Below are 12,160 nucleotides of genomic sequence, written 5' to 3'. Positions count from 1 at the left end.
AGAAGTTCATGCTGGGGGTTGTGTTTTAGGGTTTAGGATAGTGAAGTGGTGTTTTTGTAGTGTAGGGGTTCGTACTGGGGTAGATTTATGGTTTAGGGTAGTGCAGAGGTGTTTGTGTAGTGTAGGGGGTCGCGCTGGGGTAGATTTAGGGTTTAGGGTAGTGCAGTGGGGTTTGGAAAGTGTAGGGGGTCGTGCTGGGGGTAGTGTTTTTGGGTTTATGGCAGTGCAGTTGTGTTTGGGTAGTGTTGGGGATCGTGCTGGGGTAGTGTTTTAGGGTTTAGGGCAGTGCAGTGGTGTTTGTGTGGTGCAGGGGTCATGCTGGGGATAGTGTTTTAGGGCTTAGGGCAGTGCAATGGTGTTTGTTTAGTGTAGGGGGTCGTGCTGGGAGTAGTGTTTTAGGGTTTAGGGTAGTGCAGTGGTGTTTGTGTAGTGTAGGGGTCGTGTTTGTTGGGGGTCATGCTGGGGGTTGTGTTTTAGAGTTCAGGGTAGTGCAGGGGTGTTTGGGTAGTGTAGGGGTCGTGCTAGGTGTAGTGTTTTAGGGTTTAGGGTAGCACAGTGGTGTATGTCTAGTGTAGGGGCTCATGCTGGGGGTTGTGTTTTAGGGTTTAGGATAGTGAAGTGGTGTTTGTGTAGTGTCAGGGGTCGTGCTGGGGGTAGATTTAGGGTTTAGGGTAGTGCAGTGGTGATTAGGTAGTGTAGGGGCTAGTGCTGAGGGTAGTGTTTTTAGGGTTTAGGATAGTGAAGGCGTCTTTGTGTGGTGTAGGGGGCAGTGCTGGGGTAGATTTATGGTTTAGAGTAGTGCAGTGGTGTTTGTTTAGTGTAGGGGGTGGTGCTGGGGGTAGATTTAGGGTTTAGGGTAGTGCAGTGGGGTTTGGAAAGTGTAGGGGGTCGTGATAGTGGTAGTGTTTTAGGGTTTAGGGCAGTGCAGTTGTGTCTGTGTAGTGTAGGGGGTCGTGTTTTAGGGTAGTGCAGTGATGTTTGGGTAGTGTAGGATGGCATGCTGGGGGTTGTGTTTTAGAATTTAGGGTAGTGCAGCGGTGTTTGGGTAGTGTAGGGGGTCATGCTGGGTGTAGTGTTTTAGGGTTTAGGATAGTGCAGTGGTGTTTGTCTAGTGTAGGGGTTCATTCTGGGGGTTGTGTTTTAGGGTTTAGGATAGTGAAGTGGTGTGTGTGTAGTGTAGGGGGTCGTGATGGGGTAGATTTATGGTTTAGGGTAGTGCAGTGGTGTTTGTGTAGTGTAGGGGGTCGTGCTGTCGTTAGATTTAGGGTTTAGGGTAGTGAAGTGGTGTTTGGGTAATGTAGGGGGTCGTGCTGGGGGTAGTGTTTTAGGGTTTAGGATAGTGAAGTGGTGTTTATGTAGTGTAGGGGGTTGTGCTGGGGTAGATTTATGGTTTAGGGTAGTGCAGTGGTGTTTGTGTAGTGTAGGGGGTCGTGCTGGGGGTAGTGTTTTAGGGTTTAGGGCAGTGCAGTGGTGTTTGTGTAGTGTAGGGGGTCGTGCTGGGGGTAGTGTTTTAGGTTTTAGGGTAGTGCAGTGGTGTTTGTGTAGTGTGTCATGCTGGGGGTAGTGGTTTAGGGTTTAGGGTAGTGCAGTGGTGTTTGTGTAGTGTACTGCTTGATGCTCGGGGAAGTGTCTTAGGGTTTAGGATAGCGCAGTGGAGTTTGGTTCGTGTAGGGGGTCGTGCTGGGGGTAGTATTTTTGGGTTGAGGGTAGTGCAGTTGTGTTTGTGTAGTGAAGGGTGTAGTGCTCGGGGTAGTGTTTTAGGGTTTAGGGTAGTACAGTGGTGTTTGGGTAGTGTAGGGCGTCGTACTGGGTGTAGTGTTTTAGGGTTTAGGGTAGTGCAGTGGTGTTCGTCTAGTTTAGGGTTTCATGCTGGGTGTTGTGTTTTAGGGTTTAAGATAGTGAAGTGGTGTTTGTGTAGTGTAGGGGGTCGTGCTGAGGTAGATTTATGGTTTAGGGTAGCACAGTGGTGTTTGTGTAATGTAGGGGTACGTGCTGGGGGTAGTGTTTTAAGGTTTAGGGTAGTACAGTGGTGTTTGTGTAGTATTGTGTGTAGATCTGGGGATAGTGTTTTAGAGTTTAGGGTAGTGCAGTGGTGTTTGTGTGGTGTAGGGGGTCATGCCGGGGATAAGTGTTTTAGAGATTAGGGTAATGCAGTGGTAATTGGGCAGTGTAGAGGGTCGTGCTGGGTGTAGTGTTTTAGGGTTTAGGGTAGTGCAGTGGTGTTCGTCTAGTGTAGGGGTTCATGCTGGGGGTTGTGTTTTAGGGTTTAGGATAGTAAAGTGGTGTTTGTGTAGTGTAGGGGGTCATGCTGGGGTAGATTTATGGTTTAGGGTAGTGCAGTGGTTTTTGTGTAGTGTAGGGGGTCGTGCTGGTGGTAGTGTTTTAGGGTGTAGGGAAGTGCAGTGGTATTTGTGTAGTTTAGGGGGTTGTGCTTGGGGTATTTGTAGGGTTTAGGGTAGTGCAGTGGTGTTTGAGTAGTGTAGGGGGTCGTGCTAGGGGTAATGTTTTAGGCTTTAGGGTAGTGCAGTGGTGTTTATGTAGTGTAGGGGGTCATGCTGGGGGTAGTGTTTTAGGGTTTAAGGTAGTGCAGTGATGTTTGGGTAGTGTAGGGGGTTGTGCTAGGGATAGTGTTTAAGGGTTTAAGGCAGTGCTGTGGTGTTTGTGTAGTGTAGGGGTCCTGCTGGGGGTAGTGTTTTAGGGTTTAGGGTAGTGCAGTGGTGTGTATGTAGTGTAGGGGTAGTGGTTTGGGGTTTAGGGTAGTGCTTTGGTGTTTGTGTACTGTAGGGGGTTGTGCTGGGGGTAGTGTTTTAGGGTTTAGGGTAGTGCAGTGGTGTTTGTGTAGTGTTGGGGGTCGTGTTTTAGGGTTTAGAGTAGTGTAGTTGTGTTTGGTTATTGTAGGGGGTCGTGCTGGGGGTAGTGTTTTGGGGTTTAGGGTAGTGCAGTGGTGTTTGTGTAGTATAGGGGGTTGTGTTTTAGGGTAGTGCAATGGTGTTTGGGTAGAGTTGGTGGGTGTGCTGGGAGTAGTGTTTTAGGGTTTAGGGCAGTGCTGTGGTGTTTGTGTAGTGTAGGGGGTCGTGCTGGGGGTAGTGTTTTAGGGTTTATGGTAGTGCAGTGGTGTGTGTGTAGTGTAAGGGGTAGTGGTTTAAGGATTAGGTTAGTGATGTGGTGTTTGTGTAGTGTAGGGGTCGTGCTGGGGTAGTGTTATAGGGTTTAGGGTAGTGCAGTGGTGTTTGTGTAGTGTTGGGGGTCGTGTTTTAGGGTTTAGAGTAGTGCAGTTGTGTTTGGGTAGTGTAGGGGGTCGTGTTGGAGGTAGTGTTTTTGGGTTTAGGGTAGTACAGTGGTGTTTGGGTAGTGAAGGGGGGTCGTGCTGGGGATAGTGTTTTAGGGTTTAGGGTAGTACAGTGGTGTTTGTGTAGTGTAGGGGGTTGTGTTTGGGGTAGTGTTTTAGGGTTTAGGGTAGTGCAGTGGTATTTGTGTAGTGTAGGGGTTCAATCTGGGCGTTGTGTTTTAGGGTTTAGGGTAGTGCAGTGATGTTTTGGTAGTGTAGGGGGTCGTGCTGGGGGTAGTGTTTCATGGTTTAGGGTAGTGCAGTGGTGTTTGTATAGTGTAGGGGGTCTTGCTGGGGATAGTGTTTTAGGGTTTAGGGTAGTGCAGTAGGGTAGTGGAGTGGTGTTTGTGTAGTGTAGGGGGTCATGCTAGGGTTAGTGTTTTAGTGTTAGGGGAGTGCAGTTTTGTTTCCGTAGTGTAGGTGGTACTGCTGGGGCTAGTGTCTAAGGGTTTAGGGTAGTGCCGTAGTGTTTGTGTGGTGTTGGAGGTCATTCTGTGGTTAGTGTTTTAGGGTTTAGGGTAGTGCTGTGGTGTTGGGTAGTGCATGGGGTACTGCTGGGGGTAGTGTTTTAGGGTTTAGGGTAGTGCAGTGGTGTTTGTGTAGTATTGGAGGTAGTTCTGGGCGTATTGTTTTAGGATTTAGGGTAGTACAGTGGTGTTTGGGTAGTGTAGGGGGTCGTGTTTTAGGGTTTAGGGTAGTGCAGGGGTGTTTGGGTAGTGTAGGTGGTCGTGCTGGGAGTAGTGTTTTAGGGTTTAGGGCAGTGCAGTGGTGTTTGTGTAGTGTAGGGGTCGGGCTGGGGGTACTGTTTTAGGGTTTAGGGTAGTGCAGTGGTGTTTGTGTGGTGTAGGGGGTCGGGCTGGGGTAAGTGTTTTAGGGTTTAGGGTAGTGCAGTGGTGTTTGTGTAGTGTTGGGGGTCGTGTTTTAGTGTTTAGGGTAGTGCAGTTGTGTTTGGGTAGTGTAGGGGGTCTTGCTGGGGGTAGTGTTTTTGGGTTTAGGGTAGTACCGTGGTGTTTGGGTAGTGAAGGGGGGTCGTGCTGGGGATCGTGTTTTAGGGTTTAGGGTAGTACAGTGGTGTTTGTGTAGTGTAGGGGGTCGTGTTTTGGGTAGTGTTTTAGGGTTTAGGGTAGTGCAGTGGTGTTTTTGGAGTGTAGGGGTTCAATCTGGGCATAGTGTTTTAGGGTTTAGGGTAGTGCAGTGGTGTTTTGGTAGTGTAGGGGGTCGTGCTGTGGGTAGTGTTTTATGGTTTAGGGTAGTGCAGTGGTGTTTGTATAGTGTAGGGGGTCTTGCTGGGGCTAATGTTTTAGGGTTTAGGGTAGTGCAGTAGGGTAGTGGAGTGGTGTTTGTGTAGTGTAGGGGGTCATGTTTTAGGGTTTAGGGTAGTGCAGTGGTGTTTGTGTAGTGTAGGGGGTCATGTTTTAGGGTTTAGGGTAGTGCAGTGGTGTTTGGGTCGTGTCGGGGGTCGTGCTGAAAGAAGAGTTTAAGGGTTTATGGTAGTGAAGTGGTGTATGTATCGTGTAGGGGGTCGTGCTGGGGGTACATTTAGGGTTTAGGGTAGTGCAGTGGTGTTTGTGTAGTGTAGGGGGTCGTGTTTTAGGGTTTAGGGTAGTGCAGTGGTGTTTAGGTAGTGTATGGGGTTGTGCTGTGGGTAGTTTTTTAGTGTTTAGGGTAGTGCAGTGCTGTTTGTGTAGTGTAGACGGTCATGTTTTAGGGTTTAGGGTAGTGCAGCGGTGTTTGGGTAGTGCAGGGGGTCGTGCTGGGGGTATTTTTTTAGGGTTTAGGGTAGTGCAGTGGTGTTTAGGTAGTGTAGGGGGTCATGCTGGGGTAGTGTTTTAGGGTTTAGGGTAGTGCAGTAGGGAAGTGCAGTGGTGTTTGTGTAGTGTAGGGGGTCATGCTGAGGGTAGAGTTTTAGGGTTTAGGGTTGTCCCGTAATGTTTGTGTGGTGTAGGAGGTCATGCTGGGGGTAGTGTTTTAGGGTTTAAGGTAATACAGTACTGTTGGGTAGTGTAGGGGGTACTGCTGGTGGTAGTGTTTTAGGGTTTAGGGTAGTGCAGTGGTGTTTGTGTAGTATTGGGGGTAGATCTGGGGGTATTGTTTTAGGGTTTAGGGTAGTGCAGTGGTGTTTGGGTAGTGTGTGGGGTAGTGCTGGGGGTAGTGTCTTAGGGTTTAGGGTAGTGCAGTGGTGTTTGGGTAGTGTAGAGGTCATGCTGTAGGTAGTGTTTTAGGGTTTAGGGTAGAGCAGTGGTGTTTGTGTAGTGTAGCGGTTGTGCTGGGGTTATTACTTTAGAGTTTAGGGCAGTGCAGTGGTGTTTGTGAGGTGTAGGGGGTCGTGCTAGGGTAAGTGTTTTAGGGTTAAGGGTGGTGGAGTGGTGATTGCTTAGTATAGGGGTCGTGCTGGGTCCTGTTTTAGGGTTTAGGGTAGTGCAGTGGTGTTTGTGTGGTGTAGGGGGTCGTACTGGGGTAAGTGTTTTAGAGTTTAGTGTAGTGCACTGTTGTCTGTGTAGTGTAGGGGGTCATGCTAAGGGTACTGTTTTAGAGTTTAGGGTAGTGCAGTGGTGTGTGTACTGTAGGGGTTCGTGCTGGTGGTAGTGTTTTAGGGTGTAGGGAAGTGCAGTGGTATCTGTGTAGTTTAGGGGGTTGTGCTGGGGGTATTTGTAGGGTTTAGGGTAGTGCAGTGGTGTTTGAGTAGTGTAGGGGGTCGTGCTAGGGGTAATGTTTTAGGCTTTAGGGTAGTGCAGTGGTGTTTATGTAGTGTAGGGGGTCATGCTGGGGGTAGTGTTTTAGGATTTAAGGTAGTGCAGTGATGTTTGGGTAGTGTAGGGGGTTGTGCTAGGGGTAGTGTTTAAGGGTTTAAGGCAGTGCTGTGGTGTTTGTGTAGTATAGGGGTCGTGCTCGGGGTAGTGTTTTAGGGTTTAGGGTAGTGCAGTGGTGTGTATGTAGTGTAGGGGTAGTGGTTTAGGGTTTAGGGTAGTGCAGTGGTGTTTGTGTAGTGTTGGGGGTCGTGTTTTAGGGTTTAGAGTAGTGTAGTTGTGTTTGGTTATTGTAGGGGGTCGTGCTGGGGGTAGTGTTTTTGGGTTTAGGGTAGTGCAGTGGTGTTTATGTAGTGTAGGGGGTCGTGTTTTAGGGTAGTGCAATGGTGTTTGGGTAGAGTTGGTGGGTGTGCTGGGAGTAGTGTTTTAGGGATCAGGGCAGTGCTGTGGTGTTTGTGTAGTGTAGGGGTCGTGCTGGGGTAGTGTTATAGGGTTTAGGATAGTGCAGTGGTGTTTGTGTAGTGTTGGGGGTCGTGTTTTAGGGTTTAGAGTAGTGCAGTTGTGTTTGGGTAGTGTAGGGGGTCGTGCTGGGGGTAGTGTTTTTGGGTTTAGGGTAGTACAGTGGTGTTTGTGTAGTGTAGGGGGTCGTGTTTGGGGTAGTGTTTTAGGGTTTAGGGTAGTGCAGTAGTGTTTGTGTAGTGTAGGGGTTCAATCTGGGCGTAGTGTTTTAGGATTTAGGGTAGTGCAGTGGTGTTTTGGTAGTGTAGGGGGTCGTGCTGGGGGTAGTGTTTTATGGTTTAGGGTAGTGCAGTGGTGTTTGTATAATGTAGCGGGTCTTGCTGGGGGTAGTGTTTTAGGGTTTAGGGTAGTGCAGTAGGGTAGTGGAGTGGTGTTTGTGTAGTGTAGGGGGTCGTGTTTTAGGGTAGTGCAATGGTGTTTGGGTAGAGTTGGTGGGTGTGCTGGGAGTAGTGTTTTAGGGTTCAGGGCAGTGCTGTGGTGTTTGTGTAGTGTAGGGGGTCGTGCTGGGGGTAGTGTTTAAGGGTTTATGGTAGTGCAGTGGTGTGTGTGTAGTGTAAGGGGTTGTAGTTTAAGGATTAGGTTAGTGCTGTGGTGTTTGTGTAGTGTAGGGGTCGTGCTGGGGTGGTGTTATAGGGTTTAGGATAGTGCAGTGGTGTTTTTGTAGTGTTGGGGGTCGTGTTTTAGGGTTTAGAGTAGTGCAGTTGTGTTTGGGTAGTGTAGGGGGTCGTGCTGGGGGTAGTGTTTTAGTGTTAGGGGAGTGCAGTTTTTTTTCCGTAGTGTAGGGGGTAGTGCTGGGGGTAGTGTTTTAGGGTTTAGGGTAGTGCCGTAGTGTTTGTGTGGTGTAGGAGGTCATTCTGTGGTTAGTGTTTTAGGGTTTAGGGTAGTGCGGTGGTGTTGGGTAGTGCAGGGAGTACTGCTGGGGGTAGTGTTTTAGGGTTTAGGGTACTGCAGTGGTGTTTGTGTAGTATTGGAGGTAGTTCTGGGCATATTGTTTTAGGATTTAGGGTAGTACAGTGGTGTTTGGGTAGTGTAGGGGGTCGTGTTTTAGGGTTTAGGGTAGTGCAGTGGTGTTTGGGTAGTGTAGGTGGTCGTGCTGGGAGTAGTGTTTTAGGGTTTAGGGCAGTGCAGTAGTGTTTGTGTAGTGTAGGGGGTCATGCTGGAAGAAGTGTTTAAGGGTTTATGGTAGTGAAGTGGTGTATGTATAGTGTAGGGGGTCGTGCTGGGGGTACATTTAGGGTTTAGCGTAGTGCTGTGGTGTTTGTGTAGTGTAGGGGGTTGTGTTTTAGGGTTTAGGGTAGTGCAGTGGTGTTTAGGTAGTTTATGGGGTTGTGCTGTGCGTAGTGTTGTAGTGTTTAGGGCAGTGCAGTGCTGTTTGTGTAGTGTAGAGGGTCATGTTTTAGGGTTTAGGGTAGTGCAGCAGTGTTTGGGTAGTGCAGGGGGTCGTGCTGGGGGTATGTTTTTTAGGTGTTAGGGTAGTGCAGTGGTGTTTAGGTAGTGTAGGGGGTCATGCTGGGGGTAGTGTTTTAGGGTTTAGGGTAGTGCAGTAGGGAAGTGCAGTGGTGTTTGTGTAGTATAGGGGGTCATGCTGAGGGTAGAGTTTTAGAGTTAGGGGAGTGCAGTTGTGTTTGGGTAGTGTAGGGGGTACTGCTGGGGGTAGTGTTTTAGGGTTTAGGGTTGTCCCGTAATGTTTGTGTGGTGTAGGAGGTCATGCTGGGGGTAGTGTTTTAGGGTTTAAGGTAATACAGTGCTGTTGGGTAGTGTAGGGGGTACTGCTGGGGGTAGTGTTTTAGGGTTGAGGGTAGTGCAGTGGTGTTAGTGTAGTATTGGGGCTAGATCTGGGGGTATTGTTTTAGGGTTTAAGGTAGTGCAGTGGTGTTTGGGTAGTGTAGGGGTAGTTCTGGGGGTAGTGTTTTAGGGTTTAGGGTAGTGCAGTGGTGTTTGGGTAGTGAAGGGGGGTCGTGCTGGGGATAGTGTTTTAGGATTTAGGGTAATACAGTAGTGTTTGGGTAGTGAAGGGGGGTCGTGCTGGGGATAGTGTTTTAGGGTTTAGGGTAGTACAGTGGTGTTTGTGTAGTGTTGGGGGTCGTGTTTTAGGGTTTAGAGTAGTGCAGTTGTGTTTGGGTAGTGTAGGGGGTCGTGCCGGGGGTAGTGTTTTTGGGTTTAGGGTAGTTCAGTGGTGTTTGGGTAGTGAAGGGGGGTCATGCTGGGGATAGTGTTTTTGGGTTTAGGGTAGTACAGTGGTGTTTGGGTAGTGAAGGGGGGTCGTGCTGGGGATAGTGTTTTAGGGTTTAGGGTAGTGCATTGGTGTTTGTGCGGTGTAGGGGGTCGTGCCGGGGTAAGTGTTTTAGGGTTTAGGGTAGTGAAGTGGTGTATGTATAGTGTAGGGGGTTTTGCTGGGGGTACATTTATGTTATGTTAAGTTATGTTAAATAGTTTGTAAAGTGTGAATCACCCCCGAAGGGGTCTTTCAGCGCTGGCAGAGCTGTGCGGGGAAGATGGAGAGATGTCATTCTGTGAAAAGGGTGGTTTTTAGTATCTTTCTGAACCTAAGGTAGTCAGAGCATTGTCTGAGCGGGAGGAAAAGCTGATTCCAGACCAACGGTGCTTGGTAGGAGAAGGATCTGCCTCCTAACCGTGCTCTCTTTATCCTCGGAATGAGTAGCAGAGATTTAGAGCATGATCTCAGGTCGCGGTTGGGAATGTATTGGAGGAGCCTTTCAGCCAGATATGGAGGGCCGGGGCCCAACAGTGCTTTATGAGTCAAGCAACAGAGCTTAAACTTGACTCACCGGCAACAAGTGCAGTCGCCGAAGCAGCGGGAGAGAGGTTGATCTGCCCGGAGCTTTGGTAACCAATCGTGCTGCGGTGTTTTGCACCACTTGCAGACGGCTGAGGGCAGATTCATTGGCGGCGACCATAAGGGCGTTGCAGTAGTCCAGTTTATTTAATACAAGAGCCTGAACAAGTGTCTTGCGGAAAGAGTCCGGGAGATAGGGAAGAGCTTTCCTCAGAAGGCGCAGTGTAAAGAAACATGCACTGACTGTGTGAGATACATGATCCTTCATAGACATAACCTGATCGAAGCGAACACCAAGGTTTTTTACTGTTAGTTTAGGCAAAGGAGCGGGGCCCAGCTCAGTTGGCCACCAAGTTGGTGACCACATGATAGGGGCATCTCCGTAGAGGATAATCTCCGTTTTGCTGGCATTCAGCTGCAGGAAATTTCCGCTCATCCACCCCGAAATGGCCAGCATACCTTGGGAAAAAGATGTTTGAGCTGTCAGTGAGGATTTATCAAAGGGGAAGATAAGTTGGGTATCATCCGCATAGGATACGGGGATGAACCCATGGGATCTTAGGAGAGAAGCAAGGGGGGCCACATAGATGTTAAACAACGTTGGGCTCAAACAAGATCCCTGTGGCATGCCCTTGGTCAGACATTCGGTGGTGGAACGAAAGGGGCCTAGGTTAAGGGTTTGTGTGCGGTTAGTAAGGAAGCTAGTTACCCAATTCAGTGCCATGCCCCCTAGTCCTGTCCCTCTTAATCTTCCGAGCAAGGTCAGATGGTCAACCGTATCGAAAGTGGCGGAAAGATCTAAAAGGACCAAGATGGCAGATTGTCCCTGATCAAGCGTCCGTCTGATGTAATCGGTGACAGCTACCAAGGCAGTCTCGGTGCTGTAATTTGCGTGGAACCCTGATTGGAACGGGTCCAGGTAGCCAGTCGCTTCGATATGGTTCGAAAGATGTTTGTTCACATACTTCTCGAGGACCTTGCTTAGATAAGGGAGGAGGGAAATAGGGCGAAGGTTGGAGAGGTCATCCATTGGAAGCTTGTTATTTTTACGCAGTGGAATGACCTGTGCTGCTTTCCAAGAGAGGGGAACTAGCCCCTTTCTTAGAGAGGAGTTAAAAAGCAGGCTGACAGAGTCTGCAAGAGACGTCGCTATTCTTGCAGGCATAACATCTAAGGGGGAGCCTGATTTAACATTACACAATAGTGTGACGGTCTCGTCCCGTGAGAGGGGAGGAAAGGTCAGCAAGGTTGAGTGTTTGACAGTAGGAGATTTCACAGTGTCATCGGACAGTAAAGTGTGACAGGTTTTAGAAAATTTATCATAGATGGTGTCAATTTTTTGTATGAAAAAGGAACTGATTTTATTGCAAAGAGACTGGGAGTGATTATTGTCCAAATCACAAGCTTTCGGACAAGGGAAATCTTGCAGAATTTGATGGAGGATTTTAGGCACATTACCTGCCAGCCTTAGTTGCGAGGCTATATATGCTCTGCGGGCTTGTTTAATTTCCTTATGATAAAGAGTGAGCACGGCTCTAAAGTTCGCTTTATCTGTGTCTTGGTGGGTGCGCCGCCACTTTCTTTCCAGATTTTTGCAGCGGGTTTTCGTTGTACGTAAATCAGGGGTAAACCAGACAGCCAAAGTACTCCTAGGGGCTTTAGTACATATCTTTACAGGGGCAATAGAATTGATGGTCGCTAGAACAGTAGTGTTAAAGAGGGTAAGATTATCTTCAATATTGTTGATCGGGGGTACCTAGGGGGTATGAAAGCTAGTGAAAAGGACTCCGGATTGATTTTAGACCATTGACTGTAGGAAAATTGGGTGTGTGCTGCCGTTGAAGTGGACGTAAGAGGACACTGCACTTGGAAACTGATAAGAGCATGATCCGTCCAACACATAGGGCGGGGAGCTTTAGAGATTAGCCGATCAGTGTTGGAAAAAATTATGTCAATAGTGTGGCCTGCCGTGTGTGTAGGGCCATCATTCTTTTTGGTAAGGTGCAGTGTGGATAAGTCAGAGACAAAGGCTGATATTTCAGGAAGCGAGAGATTATCGCTGTGTATGTTAAAATCACCCAATAATAGGAAGTTCTTAGAAGCAATCACATGGGGGGCTATTATTTCCATTAACTGAGAGGAAAAATCCTTTATAGGGCCAGGGGGTCGATAAACCAATGCCCCTCTCCAAAAATCGTGGGTGACCATTTCCATTTTGAAAATCAAAATTTCAATTTGGGCGTTAATGCGTTGGTCTAGAATGGTAATTTTTGCGCGATCATTATGAATGATTGCAGCCCCCCCCCCCTCCCCCGGTTTTCAGCTGCCTGTCCAGCCGCAGAATCCTGTAACCATCTGGGATGGCGATCTTGATATCGGGGCCGCTAGTGGGTTTCAACCAGGTCTCAGTCAGGAAACCCACATCAGGTAAGTCGGTAGTTAGTATGTCCCAGATCTCTGAGGCATGTTTTGGGAGCGATCTCACGTTATCTAAAAAGCCCTTCCAGTGGTTGTGCTGTAAAGTTTTAGGAGTCGGGATATGGCTATTGCTGGCCATGTTGATATCCGGGGACGCAGGGGGCCCGGTATCATACTGCCCAGAAATAGATGCTGAAGGAGCATTTTGTGGAGTTTCAGCTTCCCAGTTACTCTGAAATCTACATTGAGTTCCAAAGAATGTGGCACCACATTGTGGCATGACAAGCTAGTCAAAGACGACCTAGCACGAATGAGCCTAAGTTGAGCACGGCTGTATACAAGTTTGCACTT

The sequence above is a fragment of the Triturus cristatus genome, chromosome 1_1, assembly GCF_964204655.1.
Source record: "Triturus cristatus chromosome 1_1, aTriCri1.1, whole genome shotgun sequence".
NCBI lineage: Eukaryota > Metazoa > Chordata > Amphibia > Caudata > Salamandridae > Triturus > Triturus cristatus.
This window is presented reverse-complemented; position numbering follows the sequence as displayed.